We start from the raw sequence: 26287 nt of genomic DNA, 5'->3' as shown, positions 1-26287 counted from the left end.
GAAGATCCAGCCCCTTTTGGATGAGTAGCTCTGCCCCATTTTCATTGTGTGTTGGGCACTGAGTGCCGCCTTCCAGAGGGGTTTCAGCGCTGACCTCCGGGCTTCTTTGTGTCGGTACACGAGGGGTAAAACCCCCTTCTACCAGCTCCCAGTGGCTGAAAACCCCTCCATGATAGGTCTGGTCAGATGCTTCCCAAATTAGGTTGATTGTTACTTTAGAAAGGATAGGAAACATTTAAGCAGACTGACTTTTTTCTACCAAAGGAGAGCTTCTCAGGCATTCATCAGCAATTCAAATCCAACGGGGGCTTTAGATTTGTTCTCTGTGGCTCTTGCATAGCCTGAATCTATTGGCAGCTACTGCCATGTGTATAATCTGTGTGAAATGAGTTGGTGTTTACATACTGTTTTCTCATCTCGGAGTTACCTTATCCTTTTAATCAATAATGTTGTGGTTATTCGCAGTCTCTGAAGACAATATTGAAAGAATGTGGGTGAAATGATAAAGGCTGAATGATGGATTACATGGGCATTCCTAGTCAGGCATTGGTTGGTTTATACCTTCAAACACCATCTATCTTGGTTATTCTATGAATGAATATACATATTTCCTTTTTTTCTTTTTAAAAATTTTTTTAACAAAAACTCCTTCATAATTCTCTTCCTGGTTCAAAGTAAAAGAGAATAGTTACACTGAATGAGGATGATACAATGGACAGATGAAACTCCTTCCATTTCTTAATATTCTTTCCCTTTGTAGTAAGAATCATGTGGCTCTCTGGGGAAAAAGAGTTCAGACAGTGTGAAATAAATTCTATCTGGCAGTCACTTCTCCCATCTCCACATCCAGAACTCATTAGAGCTAAACAGAATTCTTCAAAATGAAATGAACTTTCTTACTTAGACAGAGATTTGGATTCATTTGGTCCTCTTTATGCAGGACCTTTTACATCCTTCAGATGTAACTTCTCAGTTCCTCAAAAATGCATGAAATGGGAAAATTGGGTGCGTTTCTGTTTTCCACCTCTGTTGGCAGATTCTTTTGCATGGCTGCACTCGTGACAAACCACAAGCTGCTCCTTCACAAGCCTCAGTCCCACCTGAAGATTTTGCTGTCTGGTTTTGCTGTCTTGTTTTACCTTACATTAGTTTATAGCCACTCTCATGATCCCAGTGTATGAAACAGCTATGTAAACACCTGTGTAATATATACGCAATGAACTGCTCTTCAATGAAGCCTAAGCTGTGCCCATCCATGGCACCTACCAGTATTACAGGTGTTAACTACCTACACCTGTGTTAATTACAGGTGTTAACTACCTACAGACCCCTTTAGAGAGGTTCTTGGATCAGTTATCCTATATAGAAGTGTTGTGATTGAAGAAAAGTAGACAAAACTTTCTTAACTATCCCTGCCTTTCCTGATTGTTTTTCTCCTCCCTGTTTAACAGAATTTACAGTGTTTTCTATTATAGCTGTGATTCTGGCTTGTCTACAGCTGGATCAGATTTGGCAGGGCAATTGCAGTTGGTCAGAGCACTGGTATGATGCAGGTTGGAGTAATCTGTTTAATCTCAGTAAATTATTAGTCATGGTGATGAAATGGTGGAGGGCAGACAAGCCAGGATGCTAATGGGACACATGAGCTCCATGCTGAGTTAATGAGTACTTACAGCAGGGTCTTGGGGTCAATGCAGTGGCTCTGTCTCCTGAAAGAAGAGAGAACCTGGGTTTTTTGCTGGTCTGGTCAATCATATATATAATCCCTCTAATTCTGAAGAATATTTTAGGGTGAATTTGCAAAGAATTCTAACTCTTCCCTTCTAAGAGAAAGTTCTTAGAAGCTCAGAGTCCACCAATTACATAAACCTTCTCATACCATAAAAGGAATATCCTGGCATGGCAACTGCTCCCGTGCTTTTCCATTGCTCAGAACAGGGGCTGTCTAGGCCCTTGACAAACTGTCAATCATTCATCATCAGCTTTATGGGATTAGAGCAAGCCACGTAAACACATTGAATCATTAACTTTTGATTCCTGAAAGTGCATGGGTTGGTTCTATTGCTTGTGGTCCTTTACTTTGAAGCTCATTCTGCTTTCTCTTTTGCTTCAGTTTGTTTTCGTTTTATTTTCATTTTGGTGGTTTTGTTTTTTTTTTTTTTAATTGGATTATGGAAGGAGTACTCAAGATATCGTAAGGAACAGATCTTTTTCTGTGCTGCTGTGTTATATGGAATCAGCTGATCCATGCTGACTTCAGTCCCAATTCTGAATACTTACAAAGAGCATTGCCAAGTCTTTTCTATCTCTAATCTCATGACTTCGGGGTGTTACTTCACCCTGCCTAACTTTTCCATTATCCTTTTATTGTCTCTGCTTCAGTACATTTTCCTCCTAGTACTTAGCTTTCTTCAGCAAATAAATTGTTCCTTCTGTTTTTTTGAAGAAACTTATCTGTCCAATGTTCTAGTTGTTTAACTTTTATATAAGGCAGTGTTGTAAACAATTTGCTGTCAAAAGCTTTTGTTTATTTTCCTGAAACCCTGAGGGTGAAAGCAGAGAGTTGATATATGTGAAATTCAACCCTGCTATGGATCAACTAATAGTCTGTCCATAGAATAGGTTATTTTGGTTTTGAATAATGATTTCCATTAAAAGTTGGTTAGTTCAGGAGGAAATCTCAGAGGAGGGTATTTATATCTATGTGTGTATGTATATATGTAGTAGGTATTCTTCTATAAGAGGAAAGGTATTCAACAGAGTCCTTTCTGGACTCTGCTTGCGTTTTTCTCTGGGTTGGCATTATGTATAATGAGAAAAAGGTAGAAGAGAACAAATTCTAGGAATAAATCATAGTGCCTTCATTTGTGATGCAGCAGTTTAGACCTGGAAATGTTTCTGCAATGACTGTTTGAAGCAGAAGTTTTCCTTCAGCTAGGGAAAAAAAAAGTCACTGTTCTGAAAACATCTTAAACTTTGATGCAATACCTAGACTGATTCTGTTGTCATTAGCACAGCTTTTTAGCCCCCAGTTTAATTGGTGTCAGCTACTGTTACACAATGTCAATCTGGTGGCCGTTTAAGCCTGAGCAGTATAAATTACAGTGAGGATGGATTTGAAGACTTAAAAGACTTAATTTTTATTTTTTACAAAATCCTGAAAATACATGGAAGAGATTGCTTAAAAAAAAAAAAAAAAAAAAAAAAAAAAAAGAGACAACTCTGTATATCCCAAATGTTGAACTGCTGCTAATTGAAAGGGCAGAAGTGGCTCCGAGGTGTTCATGGGAGCAAAAGGTTATCATTCAAATGGCATGGGTTATGACAACCCTCTTCTACCATATTTTACAGATACTCTCCTCAAATGGGAAATACCCAATGCTTAGCAGCTGATCAAAGCAAGTGTGCAGTCTCTGAAAAAGCTCCCACAGTTGCAGAAATTGCTTCTAGAAAGGCAGTGGCCGCTTCCCAAGGGAAAGATAACCCTCAGCCGTGTGAGATAGGATGAGCCTTCCCTTGAAAGCCATGAAAGGCAGCAGGAGCCCGCAGTACCTCCCAGCTGGCAGAAACATCGCCCTCTTCTGGGAACAGAAATGCAGAGTAAGTTGTTGAGAATGTTTTTCAAAAATGCAAATGAGCTGTTTTCAACTCTTTTATATTTATGACTGTATTACTGTGAGGCTGATAAGAGTTTTAATTTTGTAGTTACCCCACCTGCTGTTTCATTATTAAAACCTTGGGTCTGATTAATCAAAAATGAATTCTGCAGTCAGATCACAGCAGTTCTATAAAATTCGTAAGCATGACTATACTGTGGAAGATATTCATGACTGAAATAACTTTAAAAGTTTCTGATATGTTTTTAAGTGTCTTATGAGGAAGCAGCATGGAAAAACAGGGGTAATACACCTAGATTAAAACAAAAAACATGTTGCTGCTATGAGGGATTTTCTTCTCTTTCATATAAAACTCCCATGCCCATACACACTACATGCAAAGGGGGAGAGTTCATGTGGCAAGTTATTTTCATGAACATTTGAAGACGTAGATACCAGAAGGATATGGCTGACAAAATGGCCAAAAACCATGGAAAAGCTTGGCAAAATCAATTCCCTATATCATGTAGTTTTAATGCATGCAGTTCTGTGTCTCTAAGGGAAACTGTCATTGAGCCATTTGTTTTAAAACACAAATATTGTATGAGGATGGTATTAATGAATCTTCACACTTCACTTAATCAATAAACCTCTTTACATCAGCATTCAGCTTTCACTGGCTCCCACCTTTCCTGAAGACTTTCCTTACAACAGAAAATGTGATGAGAACTTTTCTTGCAGTTCATGTTTTCATGGCAGTCTTCTTTTGACACAGAATAGCCTTCACTGTCATGTAGCCTGGGGATAATTTAATTCTTCAATTCCTGTGGAATTTATGCTTCCCTTGCTTATGTTTGTACAGAAGCTAACACCAGAATACTGGTGTGTATCTGGACTTTTTTCCTTTACTGCAGTTGTTAGTAGCTTGTATGGGAGCTCCTATTAGTTTTTTTCATACTGGTGCTGCCATATTCAGCAAGTTTAATGAGGTAAAAAATGAAAGAAGCTCTGAAAAGTAAGTTTGAGGACAGTAGTGTACAGAGTTGAGAGGGACAGTAGGTAACAGCAGAGAGGCTCACACTGAGGATAGAATTCATCTGTTACTTTTGCAGCACAAACAAATATTAGCAGAAATAGTGCAGATGGATAACTTCTTCAGACTAATGGTTTCAGTGTAGCTGAACACTGTAAATCACAGCTTTCCCTAGTCTATTAGACTCAGAACAGAATGAAAACAGCTTGTCTGATGTCTGGAGCAGCTTAGAGGAACAATTAATAGTAATTCATGAGGAATATGCAATAAGAGGTCTATTAAGAATAAATTTACAAAGGAAAATTTCCAATCACATGAATTACATTTTAAAAAAACCAAAATGAACTGGCTTTTGGGAGCCCAGTCCTTAGTTGACCTTTCTGGTTGCAAAGCAATTAGTTCAATGTATAGTGCTTTGGCAGTATAAAAAGTACTGAGGAATGGCAAAATGTTCTGTGGAACTTAGTGAAAGTGAATGGAGTTTTTAAAAGAAGGAAAAAAATTGTTAAAACCAGAAGTGCCCCTCACAAGCTCTTTAAAGACTAACATCAAACTCCTGGAACAAGTCACCTAGCTCCAGATAGCTACCCACATGTTCTGACTGGAGTGCCATCAGAGGAAGAGGCAGTGTGATCATGTTTCTTGCTTTTGACTGTGTTTCATATCCCAGTGCTGTCTTTGGCAGAAAATGTGGCTGGCTGGAACTTCCCTTTGGGTGTCAGAAGCCCAGTGCTGAGCATCAGCAGCATCATTCAGCATTTTCAGGGAGAACTAAAATGGACGTTAAGATTCTTGAATTTCCCCTGTGAATTATGTGCAATCTTGCATCACCTGCCTTTCTCCTCTTTGCCCTCACAAGACAGCCAGTTACTCTAGAGAATTCTTACCAAAAAAAATTGAATATAGACTGTTTCAGCCTTTGAAACTCAATTCTCAGCCTCTTTTCTTATATCGTGTGAATGTGGTGATATAAAAAGAGATTGAATCTGAAACTTAATAAGTAGTAATAGTAGTAATAAGCTACTGAATGAGACACCTTGGAGGGATTTAGTCTTTTAAATAGCATTTAAAAAAAAGATTTTAAGTAATGTAAAGCTATACCAGATTGTTTCCAGGGGAGCATGTTGTGATACGTGTATTGTGCTCAGCCTGTGCAGAAAAAGGGTGTGTTGCACTTCAGCATGGAAACATAAGAAATCTAAGTACGGTCCAAACTACGACTGGCCATTTGTGTCATCTGCAAAGATCAGCTGTGAAACCAAAAAAGAGACATGTTTTTAAGATATCTGTTCGTTACTTCATGTGATGTTTTAGGTTCTGAGCTTTGCCTGAGCAACTGTGTGCATCAGAACAGGCAAAAGTGTGCTTTACTCTCAAGTCTTTTCAGGAAGATCACAGGAAAACTTTGCTATTCATGATGCTCAGTGATTTCTTTTTTTAATTGCAAGGACAGTAGACATCAGTAAGAATGAGGAATATACAACGATCTTTCTTTTAAAGATCTCAGAAATAAGCAAGGTTATTTGAGCACTTATTTGACTTGAGGTATAGAAAATTATTTTTACTCCCATTTTTCTAAAAAGGGTTTAATGTAAAAATACGTTAAAAATTGATCTGGAGGATGTCATGTCATTTTGTATTTATCCACACAGTAAGCATTAGAGATTTCAGTCTAAGAATCCCAACTGGGCTGTGGATGGCTTTGGGGTAGTGCCATTTCATTCCCCTGGCTAAACATAACCTCTTGTATTTGAACTCCCAAGAACTACATCTTACACAAAAGAAAAGAAAATTTCAAAGGGGCCTGACTGCTAAGGCTCTTGTAGAGAGGGGATAAGTCTTCCTATTGCTTCTTCTGGCTCCGACTTACTTGCTGATGCCTTACATCATTAATTTAGAATACTTTGGTTTGGGCAGCTCCATCAATTTTTTTAGCAACTTGGGTATTTAAGTCTGATGCTTAAGTTAGCAAAGTTGTCCTTTTTTTAGCAGTATGGGCACACATCTTTAAAAATCTTAGTTTTGATAGACAGCATCAAAGAAATGTGGTAAGGTAATCAGAACCACAGCAGTACTGGGTAGTGGAAAAACAGGCATGATAATGAGTAGAAAATAATTTGCCATGAATTAAGGAGAAAATTGCCTGAACTGCAGAAACATAAGGTGTGAAATATTGCTTTCTTTTTGGTTTTTATATGTCTCTTCAGTATAAAATGTGTAATGTAACAATTTTAGTTAAATATACTGACCTGGGGAAAAATATCAGTATTTATTAAAAAGCAGTGAATTAGACTTGCAGAGCAGTTAATGTTGCAAGGGGGTCTCTGGAGATGATGTATTCCACCTTTACTGCTGAAAAAGGGTTAAATTAATATCAGCATTGAATTAGAAGTGAAGAAATAACAACTCATTATTTTCTATCTAATACACTTACTTGTAGCTGAAAATCTAGAAACAAAAAAAGTGCAAACTCTTAGCACAGTTCCCTCTGTCTTAGCATGTACTGCCTGCTTCTCATCTGTGTTCAAGGGCTACACTACCTTTAGTTCAAAGGCTTTGCAACGTCAAAGGGAGCTCAAATATGCACATCTTTACAGTATCAAAGCAAGGTGTGTGGTGGTTGGTAATTTTTCTTGTGAGTTGTTAGGAAAAGAACCATGATAGAACTGGTTCTGCCTCATATCCTTGCTACTGCACTGATGTGGTAAGGAAACAGGTGATAATTCAGCTATGTTTTGACCATGTTCAGTTTCCATAACAGTCTTCTGCCACTTTGAATATTGTGTGAAACAGTGCAAGACATTTATCAGATCTCTCCTGCAATGATGCAAGACAGTGTAATGGGACAGGACTATGGACTTACTCAAAATCAGTATCGTTATTTCTAATTGTCCTGTATAGCAGAGGGAGAAGTGCTGTGGTACTGACACTCTCCCTCCTAGCAGCTGTACCATGCACCAGCTTCCTACAGATAAAATTCTTTGCTTCCCTCAAACCAATTTTCATCCAAAACCAAGTTGTGCATGTATGTAAGGTAAAATTTTACGACTGAATTGTTATTTAGAATGTTGCTTAGTGTATTATCTGAGGTAGTTCAGAAATACTAATAACACTTTACAACTGGAAATTAGACTGTTCCTGGCCTCAGTTCTATTATCTGGAGTAGATCACTTGGATAAAATACATGTACTGAATTTTTGAAAGTATATTTTGTCTAGAAGTTGAATATGGAGGGCATTATGCATATGTATTAAAATTCTTTGTATGCAAAACTCTGAGAAACAGGAATAGCAAGTCCTCTTTTGCGTGAACATTGCAGCATCCATTTCATTAAAATATGCCTGTTTCATCAGCTCCATGCTGGCAAAATATTAGCATTTAAAATTCATTGATACTGTGTGATCTAGGATTAGATACCATTTTGTAGGGAGTTTGACCGGATTCAGATTCTGCAATGCTTGATGGGTTACACCGTGGATTCTGCTTTGGGTCTTCTGCTCCACCTGCTCATCACTGCATCTTAATGTGAAGGATGTTACAGCCTTGGAGTGCTGCTTTATCTGGTGGTTCAGAGTCACCTCTGCTTGGGGAAGCTATGCAGAATTGGGAGCATCTTTGTTATCAGCCTCTAGGAAAACACTTCAGGCTTTATCTTAGCACTGGGATATCCCAAACCTTCTAGTCCCTGAAACTAGTGACACTTTGCCAAGTTTCCTTCGGGGAGGCTGCATAATTTTAAAGGAATCTTGAAGTTTGCAGTTCTCCTATTGATATTGGTGAATAATCAAGTCCCAGACAGACAGGCACTGCCCGGGTTTTTCTGTATGTGTAGTCATATTTCTGAAAGCAAAATAAAGTATGCAAAATGTCCCGTCTTAGGTGGTGCCCAGGGCATGTGTTGGTTGGTCTTAAAGCTTTCCAGAAAGCTTTAGTGGGTTTAAAATTCATCAGAACTTCAAAGAATTCTAGGTCCTTATCAGATCAGGAAGGAGGGGAGGGAGTGCTTTGTGCAGCGTGTTCAGGTCATTCTGTGATTACATTTTTTTAATCCCCCCATTTCATAAAAAGTCCAGGGGAATAGTTTGTAACTGAACATCTAATGGAATACACAATACAGCATACAGTAGACTTTGATAGGAAAATGTATCACTGCAGGAGTTCTCACTGCTGCTTTCAGTCACAGGCTAGGAATGTGCCAGATACAGCTTGAGATTTGATTTGATTCATTACTCAGCCCTCTGACTGCACCCAGATACAAAACAGGCTGAAGCAGTATTCCTTGGCTGAAAGGCCACCTGGAAGTTATGGGAGGCAAGCAGGTAGAGCAGCTCCCATCATAGAATCATAGAATGGTTTGGGTTAAAAGGGACCTTAAAGATCATCTAATGCTCCCCCTCCCTTCCCTGCGCCATGGGCAGGGACACCTCCCACTTGGCCGTGTTCCTCAAAGCCCTGTCCAGCCTGGCCTTGGAACACTCCCAGGGATGAGGCATCCACAAGCTCTCAAGGCAGCCTGCTCCAGTGCTTTACCACCCACACAGTAAAGGATTTCTTCCTAATGCAGTAAGAAAGGCTTGAATCTTCTGTTCTTTTCTAACAGTTTGCTCGCCCTTTCAGCATTGCAAGCCTGACCCAAATATCTCTGTTGGATGTTCCTGTGTGACATTGCATACATTTGTTAGAGTCCTCAAAACAGGTAGGTAGGCAAAATTTTTTTTATATCAGTTGGACAATAACATGAAGTTAGAAAAAACCTCATCTCTTTGCTCAACACAGTGAGTCTCTTGTGTGTGTGCTCAGTCCAGGTGAGAAATTTAAGACTTAGAAGGGAATGCAGTGACATAACAGCAGAATGTCCTGGCTGTGACTAATAAGAAATCTTGGAACATATAGGAAGAACAACAGAAAGCTGCTGGGGATAAGTCTGGCATAAAATGAAGAGAGCAGAGAGAGCTTCTGTTTCACACTGTAGGATGTGGTACATTTAGGAAACTGGTGAAAACTGGACAAGTGAGGAAAAGAAGGGAGAGAGAATACCAGCAGAAGTCTAGACTGTGTATTTCCACAGGTGGAACACAAAAAAGCTCTATAGATATCAAATAGAACAAAAAATAGAACCAATTGACATTCCAGATTGCAGAAAAAATTACACACCTACACCCCACGCCCCCACCATCCCTTCCCACAACCCCTGCCCAAGCAAAGCAAAAAAAGCTGTCTATGCATCATGTGCTTAATGACTACCTTACAACACAGAGATATTTGTAACTGCAAGATCCATTGGAATGGGGAATGGTGATTTACATTCTTGGGAAATCTGATCTTGTACCAATGCATCACTCTGTAATACAGAAAACACTGAAGTCCCACCAAAGCAATGTTGCCTTTTGTTTTCAAGAATATCAAAAGGAACAAGAATAAAGCTCAGAATTGATCTAGAAAAAGAAATCCACTGGTTTGTCAGTGCTAAGAATTTGTCAGAGAAGGAGTTTTCTTGAAGACCAATCATTTACAGTCTTTAGGCTTATGACAAGGTACAGCCAGTAAATGTGTATCTCAGAATATGAGTCAGCTATGTTATAATTTCCCTGAACATATTTTAAAAGATTATGTGATATTCCATTCATGAAAAATGGGAAAGAGCTGAAAGAGGATACATGAGACACAGTTTTACAGTGCTAGTCTTTAGGTATTTTTTTTGTTAGACTCTATCCTTTGATATTGGTATGAATAATGCAGGAAGCCAGTGTCCTGACAGTTATTTTAGATTCTGCTTTTTACGCTGCTTTAGAGTTGCTGATTATATTCTGATACCATGGAGAACTGATGCAGAGAATTTTTAATTCCAACAACTGTTGCTGTTGACCAGCAAGCTCACTGCAAAAAATTTAAGTCCCAAGATTTTACTGGTAGAAAATTGTGCAGATTCATTTATTTCAGTGGCATTAAGCAAATCTATGCCATCTAAGGATTTTACAGATTATTGCATCTAGAGCTGTATATTACAACCCTGAAATATTTCATTAATGGAAGATGATAATTGCTATCAGGATAAATTATTACCTTCCTTTAAAAAAACTCTCAATTCTTTAAATGCCTCAGCTTATTTGCAGGTACTGATGAGTTTGTACAGTTGGGGGCAAAATCTTTGAAGAGATATTTTTGCTAAAACAAAAAAAAAAACTATCAAAAAAGAGAAAAGATTAAAATGCAAAGTAAAATACTATAAAGTCAGTAAAGCTGTGTTTTTAAGGTTTCTTTGTCTCTAAGGGAAGAAAATTCTGAAGCAGAATAAAAATTCATACAATCAGAAGTTACTTGGGGAGAAAAGGGTGAATCCATAATTTCTTTTTTTTTTGAGAGAAAAATTATTATGATTGAGGAAATAAAATGATAGAATTTTTAGTGAGGATATTAAAGAAGATAGGATGCTCCAAAATATATTTGGAGGAATTATTGGCTGATTCACATGGTGTCTTTCAGCACAGTTTGATCTCCACAGAAGTTCAGCTGGGAACACCCAGTTAGTTTTGACTCATTGCCACAAGGAAGGGGTCTTCTGATTTAGTGGTATTTTTATCCAGGTTGTCAGTATGGCTTCTCACTGCTTCCTTGTTACTGTAGCTGACACTCTTCATCATTATTATTTACTACCACCATGTCAAAAAGCCCTTTTGTGCCTGGCATGGTACAAAGAAGATACTGTCTGTCCTGAAAGTTTGCAGTTTGTATACTGAGAAGAACGAAATGGGTGATTTTAGGGTATGTAACTTACCATCCTCAAGTCCTTAATGAATCACCAAAACCAGCCTGTTTTTCCTCATTAACCACAGAGGGATTCTGCAGTGATGAGCTCTGCCATAGGACCTACACTGCTGGGAGTGAGGGGAGATGGATGTCCCCCAGGATGTCAGTGATGAGCCCTGATAGGATGTCATCCCACACTGCTGCTTACATCCCTAACAACTTTTTATATATATATGTGTCATGTTTACATGTGTTTAAGAGACGACAGTTGCAGACAACGTGTCAGAGGATGACTGTAGGGAGAGTAAAGATATATAAAGTCATATTGTGAAAATGGGAGGGTGTCAGTGTAGAGTGTCTAGGCTTTCTCTGAGTAATTCTGAGTACTGACATGAACTCTAAGCAGGCTCAATTGGACTTCCTTGCAGCAACCTTTGATCTCTGTTGTGCTGGAGCATAATTTATAGGCACTGCAGTTTATATATACATCATGTATTTTATATAGTGAGAGCGACTTTAGTGTGTATTTTTTTGGTTGGTTCAGTTTTCTGTTTGTCTGGGGTATTTTGGTTTTTGTTGGGGGTTTTTTTGTGGGGACTTGTTTGGTTTTTTCCTTTAAAGGAAAGGTCTCAGCAGAAAAGGTTCTGTAATACAATAAAAAAACCAAAACAAACCCCAAAACAATAAAAATGAAGGCTTATATGTCCTTTAGGGCCCTTACGGGATTGTGACAGCTTCCTTTTGATCAGGAGAGGAAGCCTTGCCTATTTTGGCAAATACGGGCTCCTGTGTGGCCTGACCTTTACTGGTCAGGCTTTACCTTTACCTGCTGTGCTCCCAGGCAGGGTGGATCTGTGCCATCTCCAGCTGTTGCAAGCTGATCCCAAGTCACCTCTGCTGCCTCTGCCTGAGTTTCAGACCAGAACAGCAGTTCCTCTGTGCTACCTGTGAGAAGGAACAGAATGGTACAAGTACAGGCAAGAAGCACATTTCTCGTATCCTTATCTGTCTTCAACATGTTTCACAGTGGACTTCTACTGAATGAGTTGTTGCTGTAGCAATATTGATGTACAGAATGAGGAAGAACCTTTTAGGGAAGCAGCTGGCAGCAGCCTGGATTGCATCTTCCACATGGAGGATAAGTAGGCTGATTGAAGCTGTCTGTCAAAGACTGGCTAGAGCAGTTTGCTTCACCTGGTTTGTCCCACTACAAGTCAGTGTCATATTTTAATGTGAATTAGTTTTTAAAGCTGGAGGCTGGAAGGAATTTGTTTCTTTTGTATTTTCTGTACTGCATGTAGAGATGAATAGAAGGCAGTATTAGGCACTGGTAGAATATGAAGGCTCGTGAGCCATGTAACAATGTCTTACATGTTTGCAGTACCTTTTAAACAAGAAGATTCTAGAATGTACTCTTTACTGTGAATATAAAAATGTGTGTTATGAGTTATGATTCTATAATGGTTCTCAACAGAGACACAGAAGTTTGTATTAGCTTATATAGCAGAAAAAACTAATATTTTCCACAAGTTTATTTGTCCTTAAGCTCAAATATTGCAAGAGTCCTTTGTTACGTTGTAGAATACCACTGTTTCTAGTGAGGACTGTGAAGTAGGCTAGTGATGGCTGTATACAGAACTCTCTGAAAGATGAAAGAGAAAATGGGGTTGATTCAGTTAAGTTTTGGTCACAAAACACCCACTCGACCCTGATAGTAATACCTGTATAAGTAGTTCTTGTTTTATCTGATAATTGTGACAGAAGCCTGTCAGTGCAGCAAGACTTGCAAGCTCTTTACCAGATTAATACCGCTAGTAGTTAATTTGATGAGCCCACATTTTGTGGTTTGATAATGTGTTAGTAGAAGAAAGTGCTTGATTTCAGGGAGATTGGGAACCTGTTCTCTAGGATTAATTGTTTTGGAGCACTTCAGAAATAGTGGCCAAGGAACATCGATACGTCTTGCATTGTGTAATCTTTCTTATGTGCAGCCTAGTCACTCTGTTTTATATTTATTTCACTTTACTCATGATTCAGAAAATAGGCAGAAATGGATTGCAGTTCTATTGTTATTTGTGTTTCTTAAATAGCCACTCAATGGAAGGGGAAAACTTGCTTGCATGTTGGATGCCTAGTGAGATTTTTGCTAAAACACAGTGAGCTGGTATTACACTAAGAGGGTCATGGTGGTTCAATCTGGAAGTAGGCTGGAGTAATTTATCTAAATCTAGACTCAGCTAAATTTTGCACATCTCTCCTGATTTACTGCTTTATTGAAGAGTGGCTGTGGGTTGTATTTTTAGTAAGTGAAATAAATAAAATAATGGGATGTGGAGAACAGAAAAAGTCTTCCTCTCAAGATTAAGTTCTTTTCTTCCTGAAGTTTTTGCATTTTTTCACACTTTCACTAGAACATTATAGAAAAGCTTCGCCATAGAAGATGAAAAGGATGGCATTCAGCATCCTGTTGCTCAAGAGAGCATAGTCAAAAAATAAACCATTGCTATTGCCATGAAAGTTTCTAAAATCATGTTTAGTTTTTGACTAATCACAATGATGCTTTGTGTGAAATGCACTTAAGGATATGAAGGAAAGCCTTTTTTATGTGTGTGGAGCCAATAGAGTCAAACCTTGGTCTATCTGATGCCCAGAATCATTAAGAAAAATTAAAATCAAAACTATAGTAATTGAGTTCTCAGTCTTTCATTCAACCAGTAAGAGAGACTTGGGGTAATTAATTAGTTTAACTAGACACAAGAATGTAAATATGAAAGACTCTTACATATGGCATCTACATGTTATGGAACAAGATCTGTCTTGTTTTACTCTTTTTTTTCTTAAGGATGTTGTTGTTAGGCAGTATTGTTGGAATCAGATGCATGATTTCAAAGTTGAAGCTTTCGTATTTCTGCCCTAGCTGTTCTGGTATTGTATAACTTAGAGATACATGACAAGTAACAGCACTGAGTTGCTCCATCCTCTCTGCTCTGCACCAGTGTCCTCACCTAAAGTGCTGTGTTCAGTTCTGGACTGCTCAGCACAAGAGCTGTGGACATACTGGAGAGCACAATGAAGGGCCACGAAGGTTATTAAGGGACTGCAGCATCTGTCCCATGAGGAAAGGCTGGGACACCTGGGATCGTTCAGCCTGGAGAAGGGAAAGCTCAGGCGAATCTCGGAGTATATAAATACCTGGAGGGAAGGTGCAAAGAGGAATGAGAGGTTTTTAGTGGTGCCCAGTGATGGCACCAGAGGCCATGGGTGCAGACTGAAACAGGAGATTTTGTCTGAACACCAGGAAGCCCTTTGCTGTGAGGGTGACTGAGCACTGGCACAGGCTGTCCGGAGAGGGTGGGGAGGTTTCATGCTTGGCAATATTCAGAAGCGTTCTGGACATGTGCAGCCAGCTTTAGTTGGCCCTGCTTGAGTGGAGTGCGGGAGCAGATGACCTCCAGAGGTCCCTGGCAGCCTCAGCCAGCCTGGGATTTACATTGTTTGCATAAGCCTCTCTAGAAAGCTCTAACAGATGACATTTGGTAAATAAAAACCGGATACAGCAGTGGGTTTCCTGCACAAGTTTCAAGACTAGAATTAGTTCTTATACAGCTTTTGATTTTCATACATGAGGTGTAATTATTCCTAATTTTTGATCACTCCAGTTGGATAAAAGATACAGGAAATGCACAAAATACCGTGCCAAATACCAAAAAAAATACTTGTACTATCTGTCACAAAAGGCAGAATAATACAGAAGAAATTTATGTAAATGAAGTTTCAGGATAGGGGTAAGAATTATTCAGACACCAAAGGACTTGATAATAGACCAACATAAACAGAAGCATCTGTCTTTCTGAAGTGCTGGCTGATTAAGAAAATTACTGCATGTGTTTAACTAAGCTTTTCTACTAACCTTAGGTTAGTGGTGAGGGTTAGAGGCTCTATATTTTTTTGATGGAGAATTTTTAATTTAATCTTTGTGGAAAGACACCTAAACAACCCTTTCCTTTACATGTTGGCTTTGAATATTATTTGTAGATCTGGAAGCTGAAATATGTAAGCTGCTTAACTAACGTGGAAAAGGGATAGAACAAAAACTGTTGGAGGGCTTCTTTGCCTCCCGCTGATCCACCTGCATAAAGAAGATTCTCTAAGCACCTAAGTCACTGGGGTTTAGTGTCACTTGGCATTATCAAAGCAGCTATTGCATTGTGCAGAGGAGAATTTTTTTCAGAAGACACACTCCTTTCCTGCAGTTCCTACTGTTTTCTAGAGGAAATACAGGTGTTTGGCAACTCCTCTGAATGAAGTCACTGGATTCTTGCAAGCTTTACACAAACAAAAAAAAGGCATAAGCTTGTCAACATTTTTAGAAGAAAATGTGTGCTGGGTTTGGCTATGATAGGGTTAAGTGCTTCACAGTAGCTGATAGGAGCTCAGTTTGGGATTCTGTGTTGATAATACAGAGTTGTTTTCGCTATTGCTGAGTGGAACTAACACAGAGCTGAGGCCATTCTGCTCCTCACCCGACCAGTGAGGAGGCTGGGGGTGCACAAGGAATTGGGAGGGGACACAGCCAGGACAGCTGATCCCAACCGACCAAAGGGATATTCCGTAACGTGGTGTCATGCTGAGCATATACACCTGGGGAAGAGGAAGGAAGGAAGAGGGTTGATGTTCAGAGTGATGGTGTTTGTCTTCCCAAGTACCCACATGATGGAGCCCTGCTCTCCCAGGGGTGGCTGAACACCAGCCTGCCCACGGGAAGTGGTGAATGAATTCCTTATTCTGCTTTGTTTGGGTGCGCAGCTTTTGCTTTCACTATTAAACTGTCTTTATCTCCACCCACAAGTTTTCTCTGTTACTCTCCCCCAGCCACACAGGGGGAGTGAGCAGGAGCTGTGTGGGGCTTCCTTGCTGACAGGGTTTATTAAACCACAACAAAGAGCATCAATAAAAGTTGTGGGGAGTACACTGCTGTAATATTACATGCACTTTAAAAATCCCTTTCATGACTGAACTGAGCAAACTATGAGAGTATAAGAAATAGTCCTATCCCAAAATCCACTTGGTGAGTCTGTGTTGTAACCTGTGCTTACAAAGAAGCTATGCAGCATGTGCTACGCTATCTTTGAGAAACACATGGTTTGCCAGTGCAACACTGAGCATTTACTCCTTGGGAAATACATTTTTTGCTTCATGTGTGCTGCAGCCTGGCACACAGGTGGGAATAGCACTAGAGAGCCCAGCAGGCTGCTGCCAAACTGAAGAGCAAACTGAAGGAACGTCACATTTCTCTTTTGTTGTTGCTGTAGTCCACCAGTGAACAGAACAGAAAAGAGCTGGTTGAGTGAATTCCAAATTTCAGTGAGCTATTCCCTTGCCATAGAGTTTCGTGATGGTGGGTACAAGGAACAAAAAAACCTGCAGAGAAATGGCTATTAATGATTTCATAAATTAATATGGAAGCTTCATAAACTTTTCTACGGGAAAAGACCCTTTGAATAATGTGATTCCTCTCACTAAATACCATTCCAGCCAGGAATAGAGAATATAGCATATCTATGGAGTTGGAGTACTGTAACATAACCAGATACTTGCATTTCAGGTGTACCATCAGAACTGATCTTGGATTCTTTCTACATGCACCTGGATGCTTCCCACAAAGCAATATAATGAGAAAGCTTATTCCTCAGAGACTTAATTGAGCAAGCCCCCTTGTGAAATCCTTTACACCAGTTTAAAAAAGTTTAAAAACTATGGGGTTTTCCACCCCTACCTTCTCTTGAAAAAAGAGATTCATTAGAGCAAATCAATCTGTAAATTTCAGTGTCTTCAGTGCTTAATGTTCTCTTTTGTCAGGGTTATATTTACAAGCAAAGCAATTGAAATACAATATCAAGTAAGCCCAGGTGGAGATCCTTCCCAGACCAGTGTTCAGGAGACAGAGAAAGTTGCTTGCATCTCTGGAAGGTGGTTCAAAGTCTTAGAATCTTCTCTTGTTCTTTGTTCTCCTGTGTAACGATTGTTATTTTCATTTGGCAACAGAATTTTCATTTTAACAGGCACACAAACGTGATTTGGAAGCTCCAATTCAGTACTGTCACCTCCTCAGCTGTTTAATGAACCAGTACTTCCCTCCTCTAACTTTAATGGATTACACTAGAGCAGAAGGAAACTCATCCACAAAGAGCAGCAGAGAGAGCAATAACCGAAAATTTCATCAAAGAAAGTTTTCGGAGCTCTTTTTTTCAGTTTAGCAAGTTGTCTGTAAAGTTGAGACATATTTGTTTAATTTTACAGCTTTGTTTAAAAGGCTTTGCTTTATGTATCTACCCTTCATGTGTATGAGATGTGTTGAAGAACACTGTGTTCATTTCAGGGCAAGGTTTGCTCCATAGCCATGTGTTAAGCGGGGAATAATAGTTAACCATACCATTTCCAAAAGAGCAGCAGGATGGAAAAATCCTTTATTTCAACCAAATTGTTTATTCCTTTAAGGGATCGGGAATCTATTGAAATCTTGAATGGACTACAGCTTTTTTTGTTCAGGACAACCCAGAAAAGAAGGAATTACTTTTTGCCTAGCCTTATTGGCTGTGCAAAAACATCAGAGTTCCTGGGCCCTGCATCTGTAATGCAGCCGGGGACTGATTTTTCCAGCCTGTGCAATGGATTTTTCATATGTCTTCATGGTTCCTTGAGGCCAGAATGCATTCTTTCCTAAAATTTCTACAGTCTGCAATTCCCTTTTTCATCTGGGCAAACAGTGGTTTGGATTATAGGTGAATAGCTGTTGTTAATAACTCTTCAAAGTGGAAAAAGTCAGCAAAGTACATGAGCAGAAATAATGTTCCAGGAATGACTTGTATGAGAAAAGGAAAAGGATCAAATTCTGTCAGGAGCAATTAGTTCAAACACATCAAGGAATATTGCAATGCCTTTTTAAAGGCAACACACAATTTGGAAAAAAAAAAATCAGTGAAAAGGGATCTTTTTGCACCTTCCCAATTGCTTTTGTCAATAGTGTGTGTGTATATGCTGTGCTTTTGTATATATCTGTATGTGTTTGAATATTAGCATGTTTATGTACATATATCTGTATCCACACTATCCTCTTTCAAGTTATGAAAGTGTTTGCTGTGAAAACCCATAAAACTGAAGCCATGGACTGACTTTATAGGGAAAACATATTCTACTAAAGGGTCATAATTTATAGGGAGACCCCAACACTTAAACAGTTGTAGGGATATTTTCAGGTAGAATTTGTGCAGTTGCATACATCAGTGATGCCAATAAATACATGCAAATAAACTTATTAGCAACCTTACACTATTAGCTCAGACTTTTAATGTAGAGGCTTCATACCAGTTGAAGGATTAGCTTCTTTTTCACTAAGCAAAAATTACAGGTTTTCATCAAAACATTTTTATGTGGCAAAATTTATTTGTAAGTTTAAAGATGGATCTTCCCTGAGTGGGAGCATAAATATTGTCATAGCAACCTTTGTACTTCATTGCTTTCTGTTCCAGCAATCATTTAATTAGGAATTGAAATTAATTTTAAATAGTTTTGTTTAAAGCAATACTAACAAGTCTCACAAGCCAATAGATTTTCTATTAGCGTGAGGTCTGATTGTGTTTTTCATTTTGTCTGTCTAGAACTCTGAAAGCACAGTGGTACCTACTGCCCAAATGATGTATGACACTGAATGGTGTCTTACTTTCAGTCATAAAAATATAGAATAGAACACAGAATCTCAGTTTAAAGTTAAGAAATGAAGAAGCATACAAAATTAAAAAAAACCCCAAACCTAACAGCTTTGTAGTATATTGAGAAAAAGGTTTTGTCACTAAGCTAGTTAGTTACCTCATTTTATATGAATATTGATTCTTGTTCTGCACCATGTTCTACATGTGGTAAAATCCTTTTTTAATTATAAATTACCACTTGGGTGGGCAATGAGTCAAGAACTCTCATTTTCTATTACTGAATGCCTTGGTAATTGATCAAGGTGTCATTGTTTGAGATACTCTGTGTTTGATCTCCATTTGTGTTCTGTGGCTCAATTTTAGTGAGTTCAGACCTTGGCAATAGTTACAGTATGAGAATCCATGTTTACTGTTTTCATGTGGCTCAATTTTAGTGAGTTCAGACCTTGGCATAATAGTTGCAGTATGAGAATCCATGTTTACTGTTTTCGCTGTATTTTAATGCAGAGTTAACTATACAGGCATCGTGGCCATTTCAGCCACGTGGGACTAGAATCAAGTAAACAAACAGTTTAGGTCACTACGTGCAGGTATACATGTGTATATAAACGTATTTACATAATCTATAAGGTATGTCTAAATATGCATATTTTCATTATGTAAAAAATATAATCTCGCCATTGTTATCATCCCAAGTCTTTCATGTCTTCCCATCTTGATTTTATGGTCTTGAATGCTGGTTTGTTGTGTCTTCTCCTGTAATATGTAGTATTTTTGAGGATCAGAAGGTATTGCTTCCTTTCTGGAGCTCTACCTGGCTGAATTTCTTAGATGTCACAAGTCAAAAAGAGTTACACTGTGAGCACTGTACAGTGTGTGCAGTTATGAAGATTGCTTAGACAGCAAAGCTATGGAGTATATTTTCCTACACTATCTAATGAATTCCTAATGACTGTCCATAGTCATTCAAAGAGATAATTTCCTTACTAAGATAATCTTCTTTTATGTACCCACATTTTTGTTACAGGAGCCACTATTGTGCTTTTCATGTCTCAACCTGCTTCCACCTTTTTGAAAGGCTCTTTGATTTTGCTGCTCCCTTTTCTTAATTTTATGTGACATTCTGTACCTGAGCACTTTTGGCAATTCTTGAGCAAGCTTTCCCTGTCTGCAGAGAGACTGTTTTGGCTCATCTTACTTCCACAGTGCAGCTGGGCATGCTAGATTGAATTTTTCTGCTTCATACGTGCCAGCTGCCAGACCTTAATCTCTTTCTAAAACCAAGAATTACCAAACTCCTCAACTTTTTCTCTCATTACAGTAGCTCGAGGCCCATATGGCAGATTTACATAGGAAGACAAAACAAAGCAATTCTGCAATTATCCTCAAAGCAAAGGCTTCTGTGTTGAATCAGACAGTCCCACTGCACAGATTTTAGTGGAGCGGTCTCATGTGTCTTTCTGACAAAGCGATAGATTAAACTGGGCACTGAGAGCACTGAATTTTAATCTGGATTTCAGCATTGGCTGCCTGTGTGTCCTGTGGCTAGTAATTTCCCCATTTGCATTTTAGATTGTAAGGCCTCCAGAATGAGGACTCTTTTTTTAAAATTTGTATAGTGCTGCTACAGGAGGCTGCAAACCTTCAGCATTGCTGCATCAGAAGTTTCCTTCAGTCACTGACATCATATTTGTGATCTGAAACAGTCTTAGATGCTTCCATGTATTAGAGGACCTTGCAAACATTTATAGCTCAGCTCTTAAGTTTTCATTTACTCTGTTTTGGAGTGAAAGGATTAGGGACGAGAAAGCCTTCAAGCTGAAGTTATGTAATGACTATACTCTGTCCCCTAGAAGGACATGGTATCCTTGATTTGAGGTGAGGCTGCAGCAAACCAACAAGTTCTGCTTCTGAGAGATGTGAGTTGACAGATAACACTTTAAATGCATATGTTGTTATTACGCTAGACTGAGTAAAGGTAGCAAAGGTGGCAGGAGTATAGAATCACTGAATTCTAATCTGGATTGCTGGGGAAACATACTAATTGACATAATACTGCATTGCATTGTTGTTTCTTCACCAGTCACAAATTACAAATTTTGTTTTGAGGTTGGCTTCTGCAACAGCAGGAAATCAGAAATATGAAGGTGTGACTGGTTCAGCACTGTTAATACTAGTCTAGTGGCAAAAGTGCATTCCTCACCAGCAGTCTTCCTGAAACACCTTGGAAAAATTGCATTAGTACTTTGACCTGATTAATTAATATAATGGGTAAGATTTTCCCCTGGATCCTCCTCAGTATTACTGAAAATCTGAACTTGGCATGACTCATAGATGGAACTGATTGAAAAGCCAGAAGAAAAGGATTGTCTTAGTGAAGCACATATTTTGCCATTAATATCAAAGTCTTGTCAGTGGGGAGATGAGAGAGAAAAAAAAGAGTGAACTGAAAGTGAAATATATGTACAACACAACTTTTCTTCAAATGCTTTGTTTTCCCTCTTACTTTATTATGGCATATGTCTTTGCTCTTTTGGTTACTGAGTTATATTCAAATATTTTTCTTTCAGAATCAGAAATACAGGCCATTGATCCCTAAATAAGATTGTTTCCTAGTCTTCTGATTGTATACTCCTTTGTTAAAGCAGCCCCTATTAAGCAAGGTATTGATCCTGGTGAAATCAGGGGCAGGAGGGGAAGGCAATAGTGATTGTTGCTGTCCTCTTTTTGTTCTTTCTGCTTTGCAATTCCACGTCGGAAGTCACTCAGCAGGCCCTTCCTAAGAGCTCAGTTGCTGATATGAGGTAAATAATGGGAAACAGTGTAACTAAATGATCAAATACTACTTGGTGTTGAACTTGTGAAGCAATTTATCTGGTGGTTTTCATCTTGGCCAGCTGCCATCGTTTCAGCAGTCAGTTGCATCCCCAAAGTTGCACTGTTTTATCCAGCCACAATTCCATGAGTTATGCTGATGTAGGGTGACCATCCAACAGGTGCTTTCCCTCACATAGCTCATTCAGTAATGCAGCTACAGATATGAGGAACAAACCATTAACTGCATTGGGCTCAAGGACAAAGGGGGAAAAATACCGTGTAAGTGAGACTTGTTGAAAAATGTGATTAAAAAGGCAGATTTTTCAGAATATGGTGATAAAAGTCCTCTTAGCCAACCATTGTCATCCCTTTATCTAAATAAGACAAAAGTAAATAACTTACTGCCTGTTTCATGTGCCCAATCAGGGTCAGAGGCAATTCTGTCAGCATGAAATCTACTGAGATGGAGACCGGGCCTTCTATGATTGTGCAACTCCAGTAACTTATTTTAGAAACTACAAATGTTTGGATTTCTTTACTAGAGAAACATACAAATTATTTATTTATTATATTTATTTATTGCAGAAAGAAAATGTTCAGAATTAATGAGAGTGTTTAAAAAAAGTGCCATTTTCTCTTTTTGGCTACACTCTGGTTACACTCCCTTTCTTTCCTCTGGTTCTATTTTTCCTATTTTCCAGTAAAATGTGATATACCTTTCTAAAGTTTCAGCACTCCTAAGTTTACTATTTTAAGAAAATACAGGTATTTTCTGTATAAAATTCTGTATAAAAACTTTCATACTTGCAGAGCCATAACCATAATTTTGGTGCTTGTGAGGATCTTTTTGCATGTGGACTTAAAAATAAAATGTAGAAAAAACACAAACCTCTTTATTAGCACTGTTGCATTGCTTCACCTCAGTCCCAATTAACCTTCAGTTTATGTGAAGCAGCAGGCACTGTGTCCTTGTTTGCAAGTTCTACAAGTTTTATGTGAGCTGTACCATGACCTTACTACCTAATAAAAATATGTCTTTAAAAATAGACAGAAAAGTCAGAAAGGAGAAGGAACTTCAGAGCGGCAATACTACTCGACCTCACATGTCCTTTTCTCCCCTAGTTCTCCTTGTTCCCTACCTATCTGGTTGATAAATAATCTCTGTGTTGCTTGTCTCTTTTATGAAAAGGCTCATTTGTATCTGCAGCTAAGGCATGGTTTTATTCTTTGTATGATCCTGTGTCAGGCGTCCTTGAGACATCTCTGTATCCTTATATATCAATTATTTTGTGATGTGTTGGGTATACTCGTCTTGTCTAGGACCTGAGGAGGAAAGGAAACTCTTTTGACGTGTGGGAAGCAGCAGTCAATGTTGCAAACTGTTCCCACTACCTGGATGCTGTGGAGCAAGGAAGAAATGTAGGTTAAAATGGCTGGGCTGCTGCCTCTCTCCTTCCAGTGGCCTTGGGAACACCGGGTGGATGCCACCCTACAGGGAACTTGTATGTCATGTTCCCTGTTCTTTAAGCATGGTGTAAAATAGCTTTTTACTAGAAACTTCCACTGGGAATAGCTTTTTTAGGGAACTTAAATGGTGACGAGGAAACACGTAGCAAGTTTTACACATCTGGAAAAATAAGAGAATAGGGCAGATATTCTTTCAATTAGGATTTTGCAACTAATAATGTGTTCTGTCAAAAAAAAGTTGCTTGTGGCTGTTGCTGTTGGAGCATGTATTGAGGCATTTCACCTCTAAAGAAGCAAACATTCTTGAATAAAAATCAGAGGAATCACAGGGATCTGGTCCTGCACTGGTCCAGGAGCAGATGGACAGGCGATAAATCTCTATAGGGTTTGCTGGTGAGTAGCTGTTCTGAGTGGCCTGTGCTTAATGCTGGAATTGTACCTAGCTCTCAGCCACTTGTCTAGCTGAGTTATGCCAATAGGAAGCAGGAAGATGCTTCTTTAAATTAAGGGCATTGAAACAGTCTGCAATAAAGGGCTTGGCATAAAAATATTACTGCAGCAGCCTAGATAAGGCTCAGTAAAGTGCCTAAAAGCGTGTCTTCTGTGGCTTGTAAATCCTCTCTCAATTATGCCATTTGATCCATTTTGGAGGCTGGACTTTGGTGGATACGTTAGCTCACTTTATTACCAGTGTCCATACAGAGTGATAAACCACGCTGCTCCTTCACTACTCAAGCACCTGCTGACAGATAGCAGCAAAATGGCATCAGTTGCCAAGCAAGAACTGATACCACTCTGATAAGCTAAGGGAGAGATTCATGATTCACATGCAAGGTCTTACTGTATGCTGCTTTCTTCTCAAACAAGGTGCAGGAGTCTGGCTACTGAGCCTCAATATCAGCTACAGCAGAACAGCACAAAACTTCTCCTTTGCTTGTTGGGCAAAAGACCTGCTCACCTCCCAGATGCACCAAGGGCAATGTGGAGCTACCCAGTTGATGGCAAATGCTGTGCATCTGCAGACACACCTGTTTGTCAGGAAAGAAACATCACCTTAGCACAAATTACTGTAATGAAATCTAATTCCAGCCTAAATTGCTTTATATTGGCTTGTGTGGCAGCAGGTTCACAGAGATATCTTGATATAAGTAAAAAAAACCCAAACTGAAAAACACCTCAGACACGAACAACCCAACAACAACACATCCAACCCAAAACACCCCAAAAAACCCTAAAAAAACCCCAAAATCCTGAAGAAATGAAAACCAACCAAACAAAACCCCAACAAAAGCAGGTCTCCACACTGACTAAATACTAAAGAATGCAGAGAACCAAACTAAGACTGATTTTCCCATTGTAAGATCTAAACTTTGACTTAAAAATTCTACAGAAGTTTTGGTGTCTTCTACAGCACTAGTCAGGGTTCTTCCATAAGAAAGTAGTTATTGGGATAATACTTGGGCTCACAGTATAAAAAGAACTAACAGAAGGGCATAGCAGATGATGCTAGTAGAAAAATCCCTACTTGCTAGTCTGCAATAATAAAGATTTGTTTAATGTTTATATTCGAAACACTAGTTATATGTAGTAATGTCTTGTCTTTACATCAAAAGCTTTTGTTTAATTTGTTTTACATTAAAGGAAGATGAAGTATCTTAAGTACAGCTGTTCAGGTAACTGAATATGGGAGCAGATACCCCGATGTAAATGACTACATAGTAGAGCAGCCAGTATGCTAAAAGGTATACAAGTAAACGAAAAATAAATACAGAAAAAGAAACCTATGGAAGTCTCTAAAATAAATTGCATATGTATTTTTCACATTTCACATTTCAGGGTGTTTCTTTCCTGTCTAGGTTGACAGTGATTTATGCTCTTGAATCTGGATTTATTTTTATACTTACTCATATATAGTGTTTTACCTGAACTAAATTTTTTTTTGTCTGGCTGCATTTCAAATATACATGGAACTATAAATGCCATGTGCATATCTGTTTATTGGATTTTCATCCAATTTGGAGTGGAAGATACCTTGGGTTTCTTATAAACTCAGTTTCCACTAAAAATGAAATCGGTGTCATACATGGTGTACAAATTCAGTCTTGTTTGTAGCTGTTTGTCCACAAGAGTTTTGTTTTGCCCTTTTTTTTTTCCCTTCCGATTGACAAATCTTCATTCCCATATTCCTCAGTTTTCTGAAAAGTCTCTAAGCCTTGCTTTAATACCTTCTGAGAAGACAGTTTATTCTCCACTGGACAGTTTTAGCTCATCCCATTATTTTTCTTGTGATCTTGTCTTATAACCTAATAGCATAGAGCTTTTCTAGTTGTTCCATCTCATTTCACAAGAGTGCCATCTTGTAACCTCCTAGGAGATGCCGCCTTTCTTCCAGTGCCAGTATCAGTGCCCATCCAAGTGTAAGCTCTCAAGACTCCAGGTCAGCAGGTAGGTGGGTTACCAAGCCATGGAGTTGATAAACCTGCCTGTTTGTGACAGCCTTTTCAGAGAAACTGCCAACAAATGATTCTGTCATAAATGCTGCTTTCTACACAAACCATATTAAGGTCTCACAAGGCTCATTAGACTGTCCACTGACTCCTGACATAAAATGTATTCTGAAATGCAATTAAGGCCTTCATTTAAGGACTTTGTTTTAAGACCTCAGTTGTTTCTCTGTTTCATTCACAAGGGAGCATACAACAGTCTCACCAAAGGACAGGGTGTGAGCTTGTATTGCTGTGCTAATCTACCTTATGGGACTACAGCAGCTCAAGGCTGCTGTGGTGTTTTTAAATTGTTTTTATTTCCCTCTCAGGTTATATATCTTTAAGCAAATCTAGTTTTTGCTGTGCTGAAATTTACCACAGCAGGTGTCAGAATGCAGTGCCAGGATTACCCCCTACACTGTGTGCTAGGTG

The 26287-nt window shown here is 38.8% G+C and overlaps 1 long non-coding RNA gene across 1 annotated transcript in view; it reads left to right on the top strand.

The window, feature by feature from the left end:
* Nucleotides 1-2467: 2467 nt before the first annotated feature.
* Nucleotides 2468-26287, top strand: part of LOC108449665 — a 148624-nt gene continuing 124804 nt past the window's right edge. The window contains exon 1 of the long non-coding RNA XR_001865926.1: nt 2468-3600. This is a non-coding gene — a long non-coding RNA (uncharacterized LOC108449665). The remainder of the gene's footprint in view (nt 3601-26287) is intronic.

Source organism: Corvus brachyrhynchos, unplaced genomic scaffold, assembly GCF_000691975.1.
Source record: "Corvus brachyrhynchos isolate BGI_N302 unplaced genomic scaffold, ASM69197v1 scaffold279, whole genome shotgun sequence".
Lineage (NCBI taxonomy): Eukaryota > Metazoa > Chordata > Aves > Passeriformes > Corvidae > Corvus > Corvus brachyrhynchos.
The sequence above is the reverse complement of the archived record's forward strand: the minus strand, read 5'-3'. Positions and strand labels throughout refer to the sequence as shown.